Source organism: Melitaea cinxia, chromosome 14 (genome assembly GCF_905220565.1).
Source record: "Melitaea cinxia chromosome 14, ilMelCinx1.1, whole genome shotgun sequence".
NCBI classification, from domain to species: domain Eukaryota; kingdom Metazoa; phylum Arthropoda; class Insecta; order Lepidoptera; family Nymphalidae; genus Melitaea; species Melitaea cinxia.
The window spans coordinates 3,823,234-3,843,646 of record NC_059407.1 but is presented as its reverse complement, the minus strand read 5'-3'; the positions used below and the strand labels follow the sequence as shown (position 1 = coordinate 3,843,646).

The following is a 20,413-nucleotide window of genomic DNA, read 5'->3' as shown; positions in this document are numbered from 1 at the left end:
GTTTTTTATTTTTAAATTACGGTTTACTTGAAAAATGGCAGCTTTAAAAAAGAGATTTTGACAAACGGAATCTAGTTTTAAATGAGGAATCATTAGTAGTAGAGTATTCTTCGTAATAATTAGGACGCATTTGAAACAGGTACTCTAGGTCTCCTTGTTTTGGTCTCTATATTTTCTAGATTTTCAAGAAGGCCTAAAGTCTTGATAGTTATCAATTAATACATTGAAATTTAAAACTGACTACGTGTTTATCTCTCATCAAAAACTTTCAACTAATAACGTAATGTTGCAACTGTTGTAAAGTCACAGCAGAATCTGTTGAGCAGATGTTTGAATATGGCATTAATGGACGGTTAAACAATGCTGTAGAGTTCGGTTATAGTAATCGGCTGTTTAAGGGCTGTAAACACTGGTTAACGTATGGTGAACAGTAAAATTGATTTAATCAGTTGTTTAACTGATAAACAGCCGTTTTAAAAGTCGGTGAACTCCGCCCTAAGAGGCCCATGATCGTTCATTAATTTATTGAAATTGGTTATTTGATTACATTACACTTAACCTAAAGATCAATAATACCTTTTTAAATATATTGACTTCGTTACATTACCTAAATTATAATCACCTCTCATTTCCGGGGTATCATCAATACAAGCAATGACTTCTTTTTAATGAATCCTTTTAGTTATTTCCGTGTAAAGCGTACGCAAAGCACACTTAATATGATAATTTTATAATTGGGCACAGCAGGAATTTCCTGCTCAAAATATGGAGCAGCCCGACTGGGGTAGTACCTCGACCTTACAGAAGATCACAGCAAAATAATACTGTTTTCAAGCAGTATTGTGTCCCTGTTGGTGAGTAAGGTGACCAGAGCTCCTGGGGGGATCGGGGATTAGGTCGGCAACGCGCTTGCGATGCTTCTGGTTTTGCAGGCGTCTATAAGCTACGGTAATCGCTTACCATCAGGTGAGCCGTACGCTTGTTTGTTGACCTAGTGACATAAAAAAAAAAAAAAAAAATACAAACTAGCTGTACCCTGCATGCGTTGCTACGTTTTTTTTGGTCGTACCAACTCAGCCTTTTGTTTCAAACCTTTGTGGGCTCATGCACAACACTTGCTGAAGATCATGACATGATCAAATGTAATAAATAAATATCTTTTAACATACACACACGATCGTCTGTTTCTGAACTAAGTATCTTATTTATTTATTATCTTAACACCCAGACTCAAGCGGAAATCGAACCCACGACTACACTACAAACTGCGCCAATGCTAGTTAATAAAAAAAAATAAGAAAGGGGATTAAACCAACGATCTCTGATAAACCAGCCAGAAGCTGTAACTACTGCGTTAATCTCGGGTCAAAGTGATTTACTTATATAAAACATTTTACAATTAATTTTACATTCACTTAAAATTAATAAGCATTAGAGATTTTCCTAACAAGCTCCCGCAACACAAAAGAAAACTATTTTTACGATAGAACGAAATAATAACGATACTCAAAGAGCGCCCATCACAGAATCGGGTTCGAAAAAGTTCATTTTTTTTTTGTCAATTTCGGCTTTCGGAAAGAGGCTTTTCGAGTAACAGACGTAAGAAACTGTTGAGACAAATAAGATGGCAACGGTCCGTGAATTCTTTTTTACAGAATCCGTATAAGAATTAAAATCCGCGTCTCTTTTTCGGCGACCGCGGTATTAAGGCGCATTTCGGTTATATTTTAATTGAGACTACAATAAGTCATTGTAAGCCCGGTTTTTTTTTGCTATAAAAAAAAGGAAACTCGCGACTCGGAAGCCGTTTATGTCTATCCGAATCCCTTTAAGGCTTTTGTAATTCGACTTCAGTTTGCACGTACCTATTTGTATTGAAAATAATTTTATAGCTATTGCTTATCAAATATTATGTACTTCATTAAATTTTAACAAAGTACAAAGATCAGAATCAAATTATTTTTAAATAAGTTAAACTTTAAATTACATAAACGATTTTAATGAAATCGATAAAAACACAATTACAATAACAAATATTATATGAGGAAAGATCTGTTTTTTTAAGTGTTTATTTATTATTATTTATTCTTTTATTTTATCTTATATATTTACAGCTATATTTTAAGGAAGAAAATGGAACCAAAATTATTTAAACTTTGCGGGCGAAGCTTAAGGCGAGTAATAAATGAATCCCAAGAACTCAACACATATTTATTATAAATGATAGATAAATCGATAAAGATCTAGTTGATTTTCATTCGTATAAAATGAAATAATAATTATAGTTTCATACATTTAAGGTTGCTCGGACAGTATCCCGTAAGTCATAGTAGTCTATTTTTAACCGGCTTCCAAAAAAGGAGGAGGTTCTCAATTCGACTGTATTTTTTTTTATGTATGTGACATCAGAACTTTTGACCGGGTTGACAGATTTCGACAAAAAAAAAATTAATCAAAAGGTTAAATCATTGTGTTATTTAGTCCCATTTAAATTTTATCGAGATCTAACAACTACTTTTCAAGTTATGTCTAATAATGCGTTTTCACTTGACGCTTTTTTTTACCGATTTCCAAAAAGGAGGAGGTTCTCAATTCAACTGTATTTTTTTTTAAATGTATATTACATCAGAACTTTTGACTGGGTGGAGCGATTTCGACAAATTTTCTTTTAATCGAAAGGTGGTGTGTGCCAATTAAAAATTAGCCCATTTAAATTTATTTGAGATCTAACAACTACTTTTCGAGCTATATCTAATAATGCGTTTTTACTTGACGCTTTTTTCGTCGACCTACGTTGTATTATACAGCATAACTTTCTACTGGATGTACCGATGTTGATAATTCTTTTTTTGTTGGAAAGGAGATATCCCAAGTTTAGTACCATGATAAGGAAACCAGGATCTGATGATGGGATCCCAGAGAAATAGATGGAAATTTTTGAAAATCCGCAATAACTTTTTACTGAGTGTACCGATTTTGATAATTTTTAATTTAATCGAAAGCTGATGTTTGTCATGTGGTCACATATAAATTTTATTGAGATCTGATTGCTATTTTTTGAGTAATCTTTGATAACGCGCAGTTACTTGACTATTTTTTCGTCGATCTACGTTGTATTACTCGTCGATGTAATTGAAGTCGGTTTTTTTTCGTTTGCGAGCAAACACAATTATCGTCGACCTAAGTTGTATTTATACCACATAACTTTTTACTGGATGTACTGATTTTGATAATTCTTTTTTTGTTGGAAAGGAGATATCCTTAGTTTAGTACCATGATAAGTAAACCAGGATTTGATGATAGAATCCCAGAGAAATCGAGGGAAACTCTCGAAAATCCGTATATCTATCTTTTTACTGGGTGTACTGATTTTGATAATTTTTAATTTAATCGAAAGCTGATGTTTATCGTGTGGTCACATTTAAATTTGATCAAGATCTGATAACTACTTTTGAGTAATCTTTGATAACGCGTAGTTACTCGACTATTTTTTCGTCGATCTACGTTGTTATTACCTGTCGATGTAATTGAAGTCGGTTTTTTTTCGTTTGCGAGCAAATACAATTATTTTTTATTAAAATTAAAAATGTGAATACGAAAATTCATGATCATGATCCTCTGCGCTGAATCACGTGGTTTATTTATTTTTAAGTATGGTGGACTCATATTTACGTGATTTCTTATCTTTTGCTTTAAAATATCTTTGAAAGCCTTCGTTAGAATTTTTTTATTTTATTTTTAATGTATTTTACGAGAGTTAATTAAACGAAAAAGAAGTTTTTTGTTTTTTAATCTTGATAAGAGATAATCACGTAAATCGATATATGTGCATATATTTTAGTAAGGTGACAGCTAGAACCTAGGCAACGAATAACAAAAAAAAAACAAGTACATTTTTTAAACTTAAAGATTCGTAATATTACAGTTTTTATTAATACATTTAAGTTTTACAGCACTTACTACTTAACACACACATCAGTAACGAATAACGAATCGTCTAGCTGTAATAAATCCTATCCTATTGACCGACTATTTCATTTAAAAGCTAAAATGTTATTTAACTGCCTATAATACTTTACTGTCGATCGATACAAAACGATAATGTTTGTTGTATAGAATCAATTACACCTGAAATTTCACTAAAGTTTCGACAGAATCAACAGTATTTAGGTTTATTAAATAAATAGCAACATTAATTAATTAGTCTGCCTATATTACTCCAGTTCGAAAAATAAAAAGCCGACAATCATTTTGAAGGAACCTTTATTAATAATAGATACAATGAATTGCATCAGCATACTCTCATCACAAAAGTCCTATCCGTTAAAAGTTTTTGCAAAAATATTTTTTTTTTCAAATAAAAATATCAAATATTATGCTTCTAAACACCAAATACAATATGAACGTTTTTTTCAAAGTATATAACGACAAAATGTATGCGTTCTGTTTCAATAGACATGCGAAATACAAACAAAACTATGAAAACATCAACAAAAGTATATTTTATACTCATTTCAGTTTAGATTATGCAGCAATACAATAATGTCGATAGAATATGATCGGTATTGTTATACACGTTAGTGGAGACTTTGAATGTTCACAAAATTTTTGTGGATATTAAATTATAGTTTTTTTTTTTTTTTTTATCATAATCACAAGCCACTGTAATACCGGCTTGAATGTTCATAACAAATATCAACTTGAGCCCAATTTGTTTGAAATAACATAATAATTTATCCAAAAGACGGAAGAATATAATCAACCGCTGTGTATGGCATTTGTGGACTACGAGAAAGCCTTCGACTCCGTCGAGACCTGGGCTGTCCTGGACTCTCTGCAGAGATGTCATATCGACTGGCGATATATTGAGGTACTTAAATCTATGTACGACGCGGCGACGATGACCGTTCATGTCAATGACCAAAGAACAAGACCTATTTCCCTCCGGCGCGGGGTAAGACAGGGGGATGTAATATCACCGAAACTGTTTACCACTGCGCTAGAGGATGTTTTTAAGACCTTGGATTGGGGGGAACGGGGCATCAACGTCAACGGTGAATTCATCTCTCACCTTCGTTTCGCCGACGATATTGTCATCTTTGCGGAGACGCTGGATGAGTTAGGCCAAATGCTGGCCGGCTTAAACGAGTCCTCCCGACGTGTCGGTCTCTGTATGAACTTGGATAAGACGAAAGTTATGTTTAACAACCAAGTCATACCGATACCGGTATCAGTCGATGGTACCCTTCTCGAAGTTGTTCAGGATTATATTTACCTAGGCCATACTATCCAACTAGGCCGCAACAACTTCGAGAAGGAGGCCGATAGGAGGATTCGGTTGGGCTGGGCGGCGTTTGGCAGACTCCGTCGAGTCTTCACTTCGAAGATTCCGCAATGCTTGAAGACAAAAGTTTTCGAGCAATGCGTCCTGCCTGTGTTAACATACGGAGCCGAAACGTGGACACTGACCAAGGGACTGGTCCACAAGTTTAAAGTCGCTCAACGTGCAATGGAACGGGCTATGCTTGGGGTCTCTCTCAAAGACAGGATTAGAAATGAGACTATCCGCGAGAGAACGAAAGTAACCGACATAGCCCACAGAATTAGCAAGTTGAAGTGGCAGTGGGCTGGTCATCTGTGTCGCAGGACCGATGGTCGTTGGAGTAGACGGGTCCTAGAGTGGAGACCGCGTCTTGGCAAAGGCAGTGTGGGACGTCCTCCGGCCCGTTGGACCGACGATCTACGTAAGATTGCCGGTGTAGGCTGGATGAGGATTGCGGAAGACCGGGATGTGTGGCGCGAACTTGGGGAGGCCTATGTCCAGCAGTGGACTGCGATAGGCTGAAGTGTGTGTGAACATAATAATTGTAGATTCACAAAGTCATTGTTGTGTGGCAGTCACGTGCATGAGTGCGAAATCACCACATTACCTTCTATTCTATTTCTACTATCTATTATTAACGAAAATACGAGAGAAAACTTGGGAAATGTGAACTTTTATTTAAAAATTGTAATCATATTTTTAACCGACTTCCAAAAAAGGAGGAGGTTCTCAATTCGGCTGTATTTTTTTTTTTTTTATGTATGTTACATCAGAACTTTTGACTGGGTGGAGCGATTTCGACAAATTTTCTTTTAATCGAAAGGTGGTGTGTGCCAATTGGTCCCATTTAAATTTATTTGAAATCTAACAACTACTTTTCGAGCTATATCTAATAATGCGTTTTTACTTGACGCTTTTTTCGTCGACCTACGTTGTATTATACCGCATAACTTTCTACTGGATGTAATGATGTTGATAATTTTTTTTTGTTGGAAAGGAGATATCCCAAGTTTAGTACCATGATAAGGAAACCAGGATCTGATGATGGGATCCCAGAGAAATTGATGGAAATTCTTGAAAATCCGCAATAACTTTTTACTGGGTGTACCGATTTTGATAATTCTTTTTTTGTTGGAAAGAAGATATCCTAAGTTTAGTACCATGATAAGGAAACCAGGATCTGATGATGGGATCCTAGAGAAATCGAGGGAACTTCTTGAAAATCCGCAATAATTTTTTACTGGGTGTACCGATTTTAATAATTTTTAATTTAATCGAAAGTTGATGTTTGTCATGTGGTCACATATAAATTTTATTGAGACTTTTTGAGTAATCTTTGATAACGCGCAGTTACTTGACTATTTTTTCGTCGATCTACGTTGTATTACTCGTCGATGTAATTGAAGTCGGTTTTTTTTTCGTTTGCGAGCAAACACAATTATGATAAACTTATTGAATATGGACATATAGAACCTACTTGTATTTCAAAATTATTCAGTAAACAACCATAAACTTACACATATGCAATAAAGTACGTACTCAAAATATATACATATTTATTATTCTAATTCTTTTGAAAAAAATATAAATTTCCTTGTGTTTTAGTTAGCAACGCCTTTGAAGAAAGTCATTATTTTTTTTTTTTATATTTACTTAGAATAATTTTACATTAATGGCGTAGCTGTTCCATTTTTGTGTGTTGTGCCAACATTCACTAATGCTAACTATGCACATAATAATAACATCAAATCAACGCTCAAACGATCCCTGAGTGCCAAATTACTATGTATGTATAATTATATGGTCGTAATGAATGTGTTCGTATGTTTATTCATCACTTGAACCAGTTTGGTGTCTTGAATTGTAATAATTTTCGTAAGGTTCATAGAGCGTAAACAAAATTTTTAGGTTGCATATTTTATGTTTGATCAAAGGGAGAAAAATATTTGAAAAAAAGCAAGATCAGTAGACATACTATAAAACATGCCATAACTATTATAATAAAGGCACGAACTAACTAAGTAATCAATGAAATATATTTTTTAAAACGTTTAATCTAAATAAATTAATATGACCTCATATTATATTATATTTATGGATAAGTTTTAATGTAAAAGCATAATGAATAATGATGAAACCGATTTTCCTTGATATAACCTTTTTTTAACGTGTGGAAATGCGTTACGCATGCCCGGCCGCTGGGGATGCGACCGGGGTATGTCGGACTCCTTCCGGCTCCCTGGCAGTCTACCCACTAAAACCACACGGTATCCACCTTCGTCGCCCGTGCCGGGGTCGCAGGAATCCGGATTCACCTGCAAACCCCGGCGGCTCGATATAACCTTCCTTTCCTTGACTTGAGTTCCCGGCCTCCCAAGCCAATGATGCTGTAAAGGCCGCTAAAGCCTGTATATTCATTTCGTAGAAGAAAAAAAATGCCACTATTAAGCAAAAACATTTTCATACGAAGAATTGAAGATTCCACTATGCTTCTCTTTTTTATTGTAATATTACTGCTTTACTGAAGAAAATAAAATTGGGCATATTTCACTGCTGAACATAGACTTCTTTCTTCATATAGGCGACGAATTGAAGCTCAATACACCATGATGCTCCACTGCGGTTTGGCGGATACATTCCCTACTACGAGTATCAATCGCTATCAAGTATTTATACAACCAGTACCGACAATTTCACGTGCTCTCCGAGACACGGTGGGCGACCCACAAGGACAGACATTCAAAACAGAAAGAAATATTTTTACAAATACAAATATCTATCCCGGCCGGGAATCGAACTCGCAAACCGACGGTGTTTAGGCGCCTACCCGCACCACTACACCTGAACGGTTGTAAAAGGCTATACTAGCTAATACGTAATTAATGTAATTTATTGTTGTGAACCCTGCTCAGATATGTAATTAAGATCATCATATCACTGGCGTTGATAAGCTAAGGACGTGTGCTTTGTGTCTCGCTCAGACAATGACAAACAGTTCTGCAATTTAATTAAATTAAATATTATTATATATTAACCATCACCGAGGCACCGACGCCGCGTTGGCGCAACGGTTACCACCATGGATTGTACCTGTTGCGCTGGCGGTTGCGGGTTCGATCCCCGCACATGACTAACATTTGTATTGCCCATACAGGTGTTTGCCGTGGTCTGGGTGTTTGTGCAGTCCTTGTGGGTCTCCCCACCGTGCGTCGGAGAGCACGTTAAGCCGTCGGTCCCGGTTGTTATCATGTACACCTGATAGCGATCGTACTCATAGTAGGGAATATATCCGCCAACCCGCATTGGAGCAGCGTGGTGGATTAAGCTCTGATCCTTCTCCTACATGGGGAAAGAGGCCTATGTCCAGTAGTGGGATATTACAGGCTAAAGCGTATATATTAACCATTATTTTTATATTCGAAATAAAACGAGGATTTCTCAAATAAGTCCCTAAATCTACTTACATTAAAAAATGCCATGATGATAAGTTCAAATAATAATTAATCTAATTATGTCCCAATTTTAAATCAGATATTGATTCACGTAATAATATTTACCACCTTTTCATCTTGAATTTTTTTTTATTTAGGCACTAAAACACTACTATTCTTACTTCTCTATTTCCTAAAATAAGATCGCGTTTGGCTAAGATATATTAATAGGAAGTCCGAACTAGAGGAACTTTATCAACTCCTAATGGATGAAAATTATTTTTAGCCGACTTCAAAAAAGGAGGAGGTTACTCAATTCGACCGTATACATATAATTTCTTTTTTCTATGTATGTTCGGGGATAACTTCGTCGTTTACGAACCGATTTCGATAATTCTTTTTTTGTTGAAAAGCAAATATCCTTAGTGTGGTACCATGATAAGGAAACCAGGATCTGATGATGGGATCCCAGAGAAATCGAGGAAAACCCTCGAAAATCCGCATAACTTTTTACTGGGTGTACTGATTTTGATGATTTTGAATTTCATATGGTCACATTTAAATTTCATCGAGATCTGATTACAACTTACATCGAGATCTGATAACAACTTTTGGAGTAATATTTGATAATGCGTATTTACTCAACTGTTTTTTCGTCTCCCTGCGTTGTATTACTTGTCGATGTATAAATGAAGTCGGTTATATATAATTGAAGACGGTTTTTTTTTTTCGTTTACCTGCAAACACAATTATGTACTTATTTATTTTAGTATTTTAGAAAAAAATCGTGAAAAAATGGTTGAAAAATTCCTGGTAAGGCAATATTTAATTTAAAACTGAAAATTTAATTTTCATTTAAAATTGCACCTACGAGTTTTAAGTAAAACCTGCAGACAGTATGAAGCCTGTATTGCAAACATTGCGTTGGGTTGTCTATTATTTTCCTGGCATAACTGCTGGGTGGCAAGTATAAACAGGTATATTAATATGATGCTAGTTACTTTCACCCACATATTTAATATATAAATCTTACATTTAAATGCGCACTGTTTCATTGCGAATGCAATGACACAGGATTATCTGTTAAAAAATTAGTTTGACTGGCGGTTGTCAAATATGATACTTATAGCTAGTGTTGCCCAAATTCAGTCTTGGTCTTGCAGTCTTGGTCTTGTTCTTGCGTTTTTGCAAGACCAAGACCAAGAACAAGACCGCGTATTTTTAGCAAGACCAAGACCAAGACTGACCGTGCAAGACTTGAGCAAGAACAAGACATAGCCTGCAAGACTCTTGCGTCTTGCAGCTAGGACTTAGCGCTATTTCACTGAGTAGTTAGGTGTAACAGTTCGGTGTATAGGTAGGTACGCTTAGGAATTCTATGAGACGCAAAAAACTGTATCAAAGAATATGAAAAACTGGACCTATGCGCATTACGACTAATACCATAAACATAGCGAATAAAAAAATATCTATTAAAATCAAACTGAGTGCATGCATAGTTATGTTTTAACCATCGGCACTTTGATAATGCGGCATCAAAGGTTTTGTACTTACTTCTCAAAGAAATTTGCCGCTTTTCGGAAGTACATGGTTATGATACACGCGCCGGCGGCTTCTTTTGAAATCTAAAACAATCGTTGCCGCCACGCCGAAATCATAACATTTGACACTATTTGATTGCCGCCATAGGGCGTAGGTACACTGTTAAAAATTTCTTTGGTAAACTTACTAAAAATGTGTGGGAAGTTTTAACGCAAAACAATTTAGTAAATTTACTAAACAGAATGCTTCAACTCAATTTGAGAAAATTACAAAATGTTTTTGGAAATTTACCAAGCAGTTCCAGAAGATTTAAATAGTAATTTTATCATACAGTTTTGTAATTTTACTCAAGAATGTATCATGAAAATGCTTAGTAAATTTACTATGCTGTTTTGTAACTATACTACTTAATTCACTTGAATTGAGTTTGATAAAATTGCAAAATATTTTTGGAGATTTACCAAGCGGTTACAGAAAATTTGATTAGTAATTTTACTATACAGTTTTGTAATTTTATTCAATAATTGATCATAAAAATGTTTAGTAAATTTACTACGCAGTTTCGTAACTACACCAACCAATTCATTTGAATTGGGTTTGATAAAATTACAAAATATTTTTGGAAATTTGCCAAGCAGTTACAGAAAATTTGATTAGTAATTTTACTATACAATTTTGTAATTTTAATCAATAATTGATCATAAAAATGTTTAGTAAATTTACTATGCTGTTTTGTAACTATACTACTTAATTAACTTGAATTGAGTTTGATAAAATTACAAAATATTTTCGGAAATTTACCAAGCAGTTACAGAAAATTTGATTGGTAATTTTACTATACAGTTTTGTAATTTTAATCAATAATTGATCATAAAAATGTTTAGTAAATTTACTATGTAGCTTTCTTATTGTACTGTACAATTGATTTCAATTGAGATTTTTAAAACTAGAGACATCTGATGTTATTTTACCAACTTATTATTGTTGCTGTTATTTTATTTTTGATACTTCCTAATATCCTGGAAGTCGTTAATTTAAATAATTTAAACGTTAAAAATATAGGACTTAATTGATTAATTTAAAATTAAAATATAAATAAAAATTATTACATATTGTTTACGTTAATAAAACCATTTATTGAGGAAATAAAATAGTAATACTAATAGCAGCATAAAATAATATTGATACTTTACAAATTCATTATTGTTGAAATTCATAAAATAATATTTAAGTACTTATGTTATACATATAAGAAATAAAATAACATATGCGCCTATATATCAAACAAAATTTATGTTTCGCGTATTATATGTGCTTCTAGATATTCATTTTGTATTTAGGTTCTTAAGGATTCGTGGTTTTCTTTTTTAGAACTTGCAATTGTTTTTATTTTTAAAATAAATAAACTGTATGAGACTACATAAACTAAACAAAATTTTGTTTTATTATCTAATTATATAGTAGGTGCCTGGACCCGAGTAGAAATTTTTTCGTCTTCCTAGTCAGGACCGGACCGTGCATGCCTGATCAGGACTAGATAAGGCATGTAACGCAGATGATGTACCTGGACCTGATCAGGAAAACCTGATCTGGACCTGATCAGGTTTTCCTGATCTCAGGTCATACCTGATCTGGACCTGATCAGGTTTCCCTGGTCAGGTCCAGATACATCATCTGCGTTACATGCCTTATCTAGTCCTGATCAGGCATGCACGGTCCGGTCCTTGGTTGCTTGATTCAAATCGAGTATGCCCAGTGCGGTCTTTTTACCGCGATGCTCGGCGACGACGAGTCCTGGAAGGCGATGGTCTCCTTCTGCGAGACAGTAATGTCCCAGAAGGAGAACGACGAGCGGATGAGAGAGGGGGCCGCCGACGAGGCCTCCGTCCGCAGGCGACGAACGGGGGTGCGTACGAGGCGCTACTTAATGCGTTTCCAGTAACGCCCCTGTGCCCATGTCGGGCCGGGATGGGAACCCGGTCCTGCTAGACATGGCGTCGTCGGGATTGTTCAGAGGTGAGCCGGACAGTCCCATGGAGAAGTCTGGTCTTTTCGCCGAGGCCAGCCTGTCGCTGGAGGGATCCTGTTGCCTGCAGATCCGGGACCCTCCAATTAAAGCGGCTGAAGGCTCCCGCAGGGGTTTTGGTCGGTAGTGCACCCCCAAATGCTAAGCCGACATACGGTCTAGGAATGCCTACCCGGGCATCTTGGATATCACCCGTAAATGGGTTACCCTGCGATATCAAAAAAAAAAAAAGTGCGGTCCTTTTAAATAAAACACGAATGTACAGTCTTGACAAAATTGTTTATTAAAAAACTTGGTTGTCTGCAAAGTTGGTTAACAGACGATAGTTAAACGTGACAACCGTCATAACAAAACATCTCCTCGGATGCATAGGCCGATCAGATAGATGCGGCACAAGCATACATATGAGCGTAACGAAGCCGGCGTTAATCGATTTATTAGACGTCACGTCAAAAAAAAAAAAAAAAGAAATGATATTATATTACTTAACATACTATGTATATTTAAAATAACATATTATATATATTTAAGTTAACATAACATAACAATACACTTTATTGTGCACTTAAACAGAAATAAAACTTATCCGATTGAAAAAAAAAATTATTTCGATTTATTTTTTCAAATGTATTATTTATTTTTGTTTTAAATATCAATATCAATTATTTTTATGTTATAGTTAATAATAATAATAATGATTGTTATTAAATATTATGAATTAATTTTTCTTTTTGTTTGCTTGGCAAAATATTTTACACAGGAAAAAGAAAAAGATTTTAAAAATTAGGTATAAAAATTAGGTATAAAATAATAACATATAATTAAGAAATAATTAATTAGGTATCAATGATAGTAATCCTCCTGCACTATATAATGATTAACATACTTTTTATAGAAGTGAAAAAGTCGTATCTTTGAAAACTTTTTTTGAAGTTGCTCTAACTGCTACATATGACATCTCTTGATATATAAACACGAGTAATATTTCCCATATTACGGGTAAAAGTATTTTTTCCATCGAGAGAAAAGTATATACGTTTATTCTGGAAAAGAAAATTTGTTACAATTATTTGTATGATTAATTAATTATTATGATTAGCATTTTATCAAATATGACAATTTCAATATTGTCAGATAGAGCAACTATATTAGATCTTTCATATATTTGTATATGAGAATATAGTTTATTAAAAACTTACCATTTTATTTTTATATTTTTGGCCTTTTAATTTTTCATTGAATTTATCAAAATAATATCTTCCATTGTTGATAGCGGAAATTCTAATTTTTGGACCACTGGATTTCCTTCAGGATCTGTTAATAAACTGAAATCTAACAGCTGAGTACTGTTATTTTTTTTATTTCAGATAGGATTTGGGAACGTCAGCAGATATGGCCTTTTAAATTTGCTAATTGTTTTGATAGACTGTTATAATTATGTTTGATACATTCCAGCAAAGAATCTGTTGAAAATAAATTATATATTATTTTTTTTTAACTAACACAATGATTTAAATTTCAAAATTGTGACACTGATGTAAATATAAATATTGATAGATAAATATTATCACGATTACAACACTCCACAATTTCAGAATGGAATCTATATTATGATTTTGTAAATAATTATAATAAGTATAGATATCCTAATAAATTAAAAACAATATATATTTTTTTCTTACCACTGGATACAGTATTTTTTGTTGATGATGATCTAGCTGCTAATATATTCATTTCAGCTTCTGTTTGAGATTTATGATGACTAATTTTTTTCCTTTTTTTTGAGCCAACTATGTAGTTAGTACTGTCATTAATTCGTTTTTTTTAGTTTCATTATTTATTTTCGTAGGTTTACATAACAATGACGGTGGTGATGAAGATATCGAAGACACTATTGATGTAGATGACCATTCGAGACTATGTTTTTAGGCTTGTTTCTTCACAATTTTTTGATTACATTTTTATGGCTTTTATTTCTTGGGTTCTAGTGGAATGAAAAAATTTGAAATAAAATTTCAGTATTATAACTTAATTGATAGTATAAAAATTAACGATTAAAAATAAATTTATATCAATTAATATATATGCCTTGTAAAAAAAAAACATTAGTAAAAAAATTATTAGAAATTAATCAACAATATTTACATTTTAAATAATAAATATTACCTGCAATTTCAGTGGGTTCGTCAGTTAACTCTAAAGCTATTTGGCTAAATATATTATCTATTTTTAATCAATCCTTTGCTAATGCTTTTAATTTGAAAGTTTTTTCAACAGCAGCCGCTTTTGCTTTAGCAGACTACTCATTATTGGTAGAGAAGAATAGGGGTTCTTTTTAATCTTATTAATTTTTCCTCTGCCTCTTCCATTGTTTCTGATAATATTAATTGTAATTATGAATTACTTTCTTATTATTATGACAATGAAATAGCAATTCTTAAAAATCTATAATTTAAATAATAATTTACCTGCTGTGCCACTTATTTGAACATAAAACGTTGGCCATGTCGGTCAGACCCTTCACAATGTTTAACTATCGTTTGTAATAATTTACAATACTTAGTACTTTATAACAATGATTCAGGCTATTTACACCCGGTACCACGATATTCAATATATCAATTTCTTTATTGGACGAATCATTTAAAAATAAAACTAATGCATACATAAAAGCCATCTGAAAAAAACAGATTATTGAAATATAAAATTATTTTAAAAATAGTAAAGAATTGTAATGTAGTTTTTCAATGATTTTTACTAACCTTAAATGTTTTACGTAATTAAACATAAAAACGAAGCTTTACACACAACACAAATTTTTATCTAGCTAAATTAGTCCACAAGTTCGTATTTTGTACACAATACACACCGAGTGAACGTCTAGAGAGAAGTTTATAGTACACTTTTTTTTGTTTAACACAAAATTATTATGGTTCAGTTTTTGTATTGAACTTATTTAACAAATAACTTTTAAGTTATATAAAAATATAATTATACACTGATATATACTATATTAGATATATTACACTATATTAGATATATTACACTATATTAGACACAAAGATTAATACACTGAAACACTGATGTGAGTGATGTGCGTCTTAACGAAGAACACTGTGAACAAGATTCGACATGTTGCTTCGTGACGTCACGCGTTGTCGCTTATTATTTCGTTCCTTAATATGTTGTATTTATATTAATATTTTCGTTAATTTTTATTTATTGTATATAATTCAATACAAGATTATATTATGTTATATTCGTTATTATATTCATGTTATTTAATAGAAATTAAAGGCAGTTTTTTATATATAATATACTCAATTGACTGGAAGTGAAGTGACCTATGAATAACAAATTAACAAACAACTAAAGACTATCAAATTGTGCTTGTAAATCTTGTAATACAATAAATGAATAAATTGATCATAATTATGATAAAAATAACTTTACGTCATGTAATTATTGTTTCTATAAATTTAATGAAAAACGGAAATAAAAATAGTATCTAATTAAGTCGAAATCTTGGAATTGAATTTCAAATCAAGAGTAAAGAAAAATAACTCTGTTCATTGATTTATTTATTTTTTGACGGCTATCTTAAAATTTAACTATGCACGCGTTAGTGAAATTTAATAAAGTCTAAATAACAGATTAGTATATATGTAGCTAGGTCTAAATCAGGCTAATCAGGCAGGGTTTATATCAAGAGTTATGGAGCAAAAATACTTGGAAAATCACATACCTACCTACTTATTTATCTAACAAATTTAGAATACAGAACAAACACACAGTTTTTTTCTGTATTCTGAGTTAACAAATTAGGTACGAAATTGGGTATGCAAATGAAACAAGTAAAATTATTGGTTAAAGTAACAAAACAAGTAATAAACGAATAAATAATTAATATTTTTAATCTAAAAATATTTCATTAAATCGATGGAAATTTCTTCTGATTATTATTTAAAATCGAATTTGGTATTATCTAATCTCTGAAACGGCTGGACAGATTTTGACGGGACTTTCAAAGGCAGATAGTTGATGTAACAAGGAAGTAACTTAGGCTACTTTTATATGACATGGCCCATTTTTGTATGGGCGTTCGAACTTAGTGTAATCGATGACGTTTGGTGTTTTAAACTCGTGATAATAGGCACATTAAAATTTTATAATCATCAAACTCACAGAACTTGTCATTACAATAGAATAAACGTTAACATGTAAGAATATAGGTTATGATTTAAAAAACTAGGCGCTTTCAAACAGTGAACAGTTTCGAATTATTATAGACTACAGTAAACTGTTATAGTTAATAATAGGCATTTAAACAAGGTAAAGGCCACCTACTCATCGGTCGTATCCCTTTTATTGCAAAGGGAAAGGAAACAAAATAAAAAAAAAGAGTAAAAATTAATATTTAGGTCATATTTTACTTAAACGGCCTCTAATTTATGGGGTGAAATGGAGGTCAGGGGGTAAAGGGTAGTGGGGAGGGTGGGTTTTTTACCCCCCCGTAGTGTGCTTTTCGCGTAAACCGGGTTAGGGTTATTTTTTTTTTTTATTTGTAACGAAATTATGTCGATAAACGGTGTAATTTTAAACTTTTAAAGTTAGATAGGTTAGGGTTATTTTTTTTTATTTGTAATGAAATTATGTCGATAAACGGTGTAACTTTGAAGTTAAATAAGTTAGGATTTTTTTTAACGAAATTTTTTTTTTTTTGTCTATTTGTCAGTCGTTAAACGTTAGTTCGTATCGTTTGTTGATCTTGCAATCGAGATCGTTTTTACGTAAATTTGTTCGAAAATAAAGTTGGTGAATGGAGCATATGAGTGCACTTCCCGCAGCACCGGAGTTAAGGTGGAGTCAGACGCGAAGCTCTAAGGTATTGTAATATCTCTGAATCACGTAAAGTTAACCTCAAAACTTCAAACACGATATCTTCGTAACCAAAGGGTTTACGCGAAAAGCACACTACGAGGGGGTAAAAAAACCCACCCTCCTCCCTCCCTTCACCCCCTCTCCCCCCAGGACCCCATAAATTTGAGGCCGATTATGTGAAGTATTACCAATATTTATTTAATTTTTAATTTTCTTGAATTGCTATAAGTACGTGGTCTAAAAATCCTACTGGAGCTTGAATATTGTTTTAGTGCCTTGTCCAACCAATTTACCAGACTACAGTCATTACATGACAACAACAACCAACAGTTCTGTACGTCTACCATGAGTTTTTGTTACAAGCGCACATGACATAACTACAGTAGTAAACGTAGAAACGCAACAGGAATAGTTATCTATACCATACCTATTATGAGTATTTCTAAATTTCACTATAGAGTCTATCGAGCACTCGATAAGACTTATAGTTTTAAATCCGTTATATTGGTATTAGTTACTAATATCTTTATCTCTTTCTTCCGTATAGAAAAAAGAAAGAGTAAACATGATGACTTTCGAATGAAGTGAGGTCTAAACGAAATTTAAAATAATCCGACAAAAATGCAAAGCAGTATATTACAGTGTATTCGTGCGAGCTCAAGAACTTCTAAATTTTTTCAATTTATTCCGTCAGTTTAAATTTCTAACTTAAGTTGTTGTCAAACACTTGTGAAACAATCATATTGTTTAATTGTTATACAATAATTCTAAAACAACAAAATATAAAAAATGAGAACTAATGCTTCCCAGTTCGAACTTATGGTGGATTATATGAAAAAGTAAGTGTTTATTTAAGTGTTATGGTTATTTATCTCTTTCTTTATTAACGTAAATCGTGATCATAATTTTATAAATAAATTGTATAATTTGTTTTATATTATTATATTATTTCGTAAATTGAATATAGAAAATAATATTATTATATCGTAAATTGTAGGAACGGGGCTATGTTCTACCAAATATAATGCAATTAAATAGTATATAAACCTAATAATTATAAACTTCTCGCACGATTTTTTCAAGTGAGTGACGCAACTATAATAGTAACGTTAAACAGGGTGACATCTGTCAAATATGTTACTCATGGTAGCGAATTGTATGAAAATATCGGCGCTCTAGAATGACATTTACGAGTGTAGTTAACTTAACTGTCCTGAGAAAACTTATGGTACCAAATATAGTAATGATAGTATCCGGTAGAGGCGCTGCTCAACTTGCCATACAAATTTTCTACTACACTCGCTAACGTGTATCGTCTCTGGAAACTCATGGTAGACGTACTGTTTGCTAAAAGGGAATAACAATAATAGCCTAAAATAGCTTCCAGAACAGAATCACTATTATGTTCAGTGTCAAATAAAACATAGGCAAAAGCACGGGTCCATAATATTAGTGAATAATCGCAAAAACAAACACAGTAGGTACAACGAACGCAAGCGTAGCGAAGAAACGAACGGCATTCCAATCAAATAACAATAATTATTAATTAAACAATATCGTACTCGCAACATTGCCGGTGACTATGACACTTGACACAGTATCAAGCACCTAAACACATTTCATTTTATGTATTATGAAGAATGTGGGAGTAAAATTAAATAATACTCATATTAATATTGTTATTTTAATACATTGTTTATTTTTTCATTTATTGGATGAAAAAATATCAATAAAGACAGTTTCGATATTAATAAAATGATCCTAATAAAAGCATTTGTTATCAAAAAACGTGTCTACATTAGTAATACGCAAGAGTGAGGAACGTCCATTATTTTAAATAAATTTAATCTTTTCGCACAGAATGGCGGAAGTTGACGAATTCATCTTGTATTGCTTATTTTTTTGAAATAAAAACTGACAAGTTCAGAGAGGTTAAAAACTACGTCATAATTCATCTTTTTTTTTTAATACTTAGTAAATATTTATATGTATGTGTACGTGGGATGTACTTTTTTGGCCATGTCCTAAATACGAATAACTACGAATTGAACAATTTTTTTTTAAAATCCCACGCCGTCGAAGTTACGAGCCCAGTAAAATTTTATTAAATAAATACTTATATAAAAATATAATAAATTTAGATATACTTAAATATATAAATATAAGCGGATGGAAGATTACGATTATAATAGTTATTATTATGTACTCAGCTATATGGTATTTACTAGACTAATAATATTAAACGATTAGATTCATTAAAATTTTTGGTCAAAAATATCTTGAATTGAATTAAATTGTTATTTATTCCATTGTTGACAAATAAATTTTATGCTAGCTGAGTTCAGTTGAAAAAAATTAACACCAGATTAATCTGATTTGATGCAAATACAACTTAAATCATCATCATCATTTCAGCCGATCACAGATCCACTGCTGGACATAAGCCTCCATAAGTTCACGCTAAAAATGGCGTAAACTCGTGTGTTTTGTCCATAGTCACCACGCTGGGCAGGCAGGTTGGTGACCGCAGGGCTGGCTTTGTCGCACCTAAGACGCTGCTGCCCATCTTCGGCCTGTGTGTTTCAAAGCCGTTAGATGGTTATCCCGCCATCGGTCGGCTTCTTAAGTTCCAAGGTGGTAGTGGAACTGTGTTATCCCTTAGTCGCCTCTTACGATACCCACGGGAAGAGAGAGAGTGGCTATATTCTTTACTACCTAGGCTGTTCTTATTTGATCTAGACCAGGTCCTGATGCAGTATGCTTTACCATACTTGGTTATATTTTACATCAGGCTACCCTTGTCTGGACCGGACCTAGTCCTGATGAAGTATGCCTTACCATACTTGGTTATATTTTACATCAGTCTATCCTTGTTTGGACCGGACCTGGTCCTGATCCAGTATGCCTTACCATACTTGATTATATTTTACATCAGTCTATCCTTGTCTGGACCGGACCTGGTCCTGATCCAGTATGGCTTACCATACTTGATTATATTTTACATCAGGCTATCCTTGTCTGGACCGGACCTGGTCCTGATCCAGTATGCCTTACCATACTTGATTATATTTTACATCAGGCTATCTTTGTCTGGACCGGACCTGGTCCTGATAGAGCTTGCCGGATCAGGCGTACCTTATCCTATCCTGATCCGGTCCAGATACATGATCTGGTTGAGCCTGATGAGCCTGACCTTTTTTCTACTCGGGG

General features: G+C 33.2%; 2 long non-coding RNA genes across 2 annotated transcripts; both read right to left on the bottom strand.

Annotated features, from left to right (window-relative positions):
- Positions 1-13,118: 13,118 nt before the first annotated feature.
- On the bottom strand, positions 13,119-14,084 carry LOC123659684. Its single transcript, XR_006744061.1, has 3 exons — positions 14,005-14,084; positions 13,522-13,785; positions 13,119-13,365 (listed from the first exon to the last, which is right to left on the bottom strand). It is a non-coding gene; the product is annotated as an uncharacterized LOC123659684 (long non-coding RNA).
- An 88-nt stretch (positions 14,085-14,172) lies between these two features.
- Positions 14,173-15,213, bottom strand: LOC123659683. Its single transcript, XR_006744060.1, has 4 exons — positions 15,085-15,213; positions 14,791-14,999; positions 14,489-14,696; positions 14,173-14,306 (listed from the first exon to the last, which is right to left on the bottom strand). It is a non-coding gene; the product is annotated as an uncharacterized LOC123659683 (long non-coding RNA).
- Positions 15,214-20,413: the final 5,200 nt, after the last annotated feature.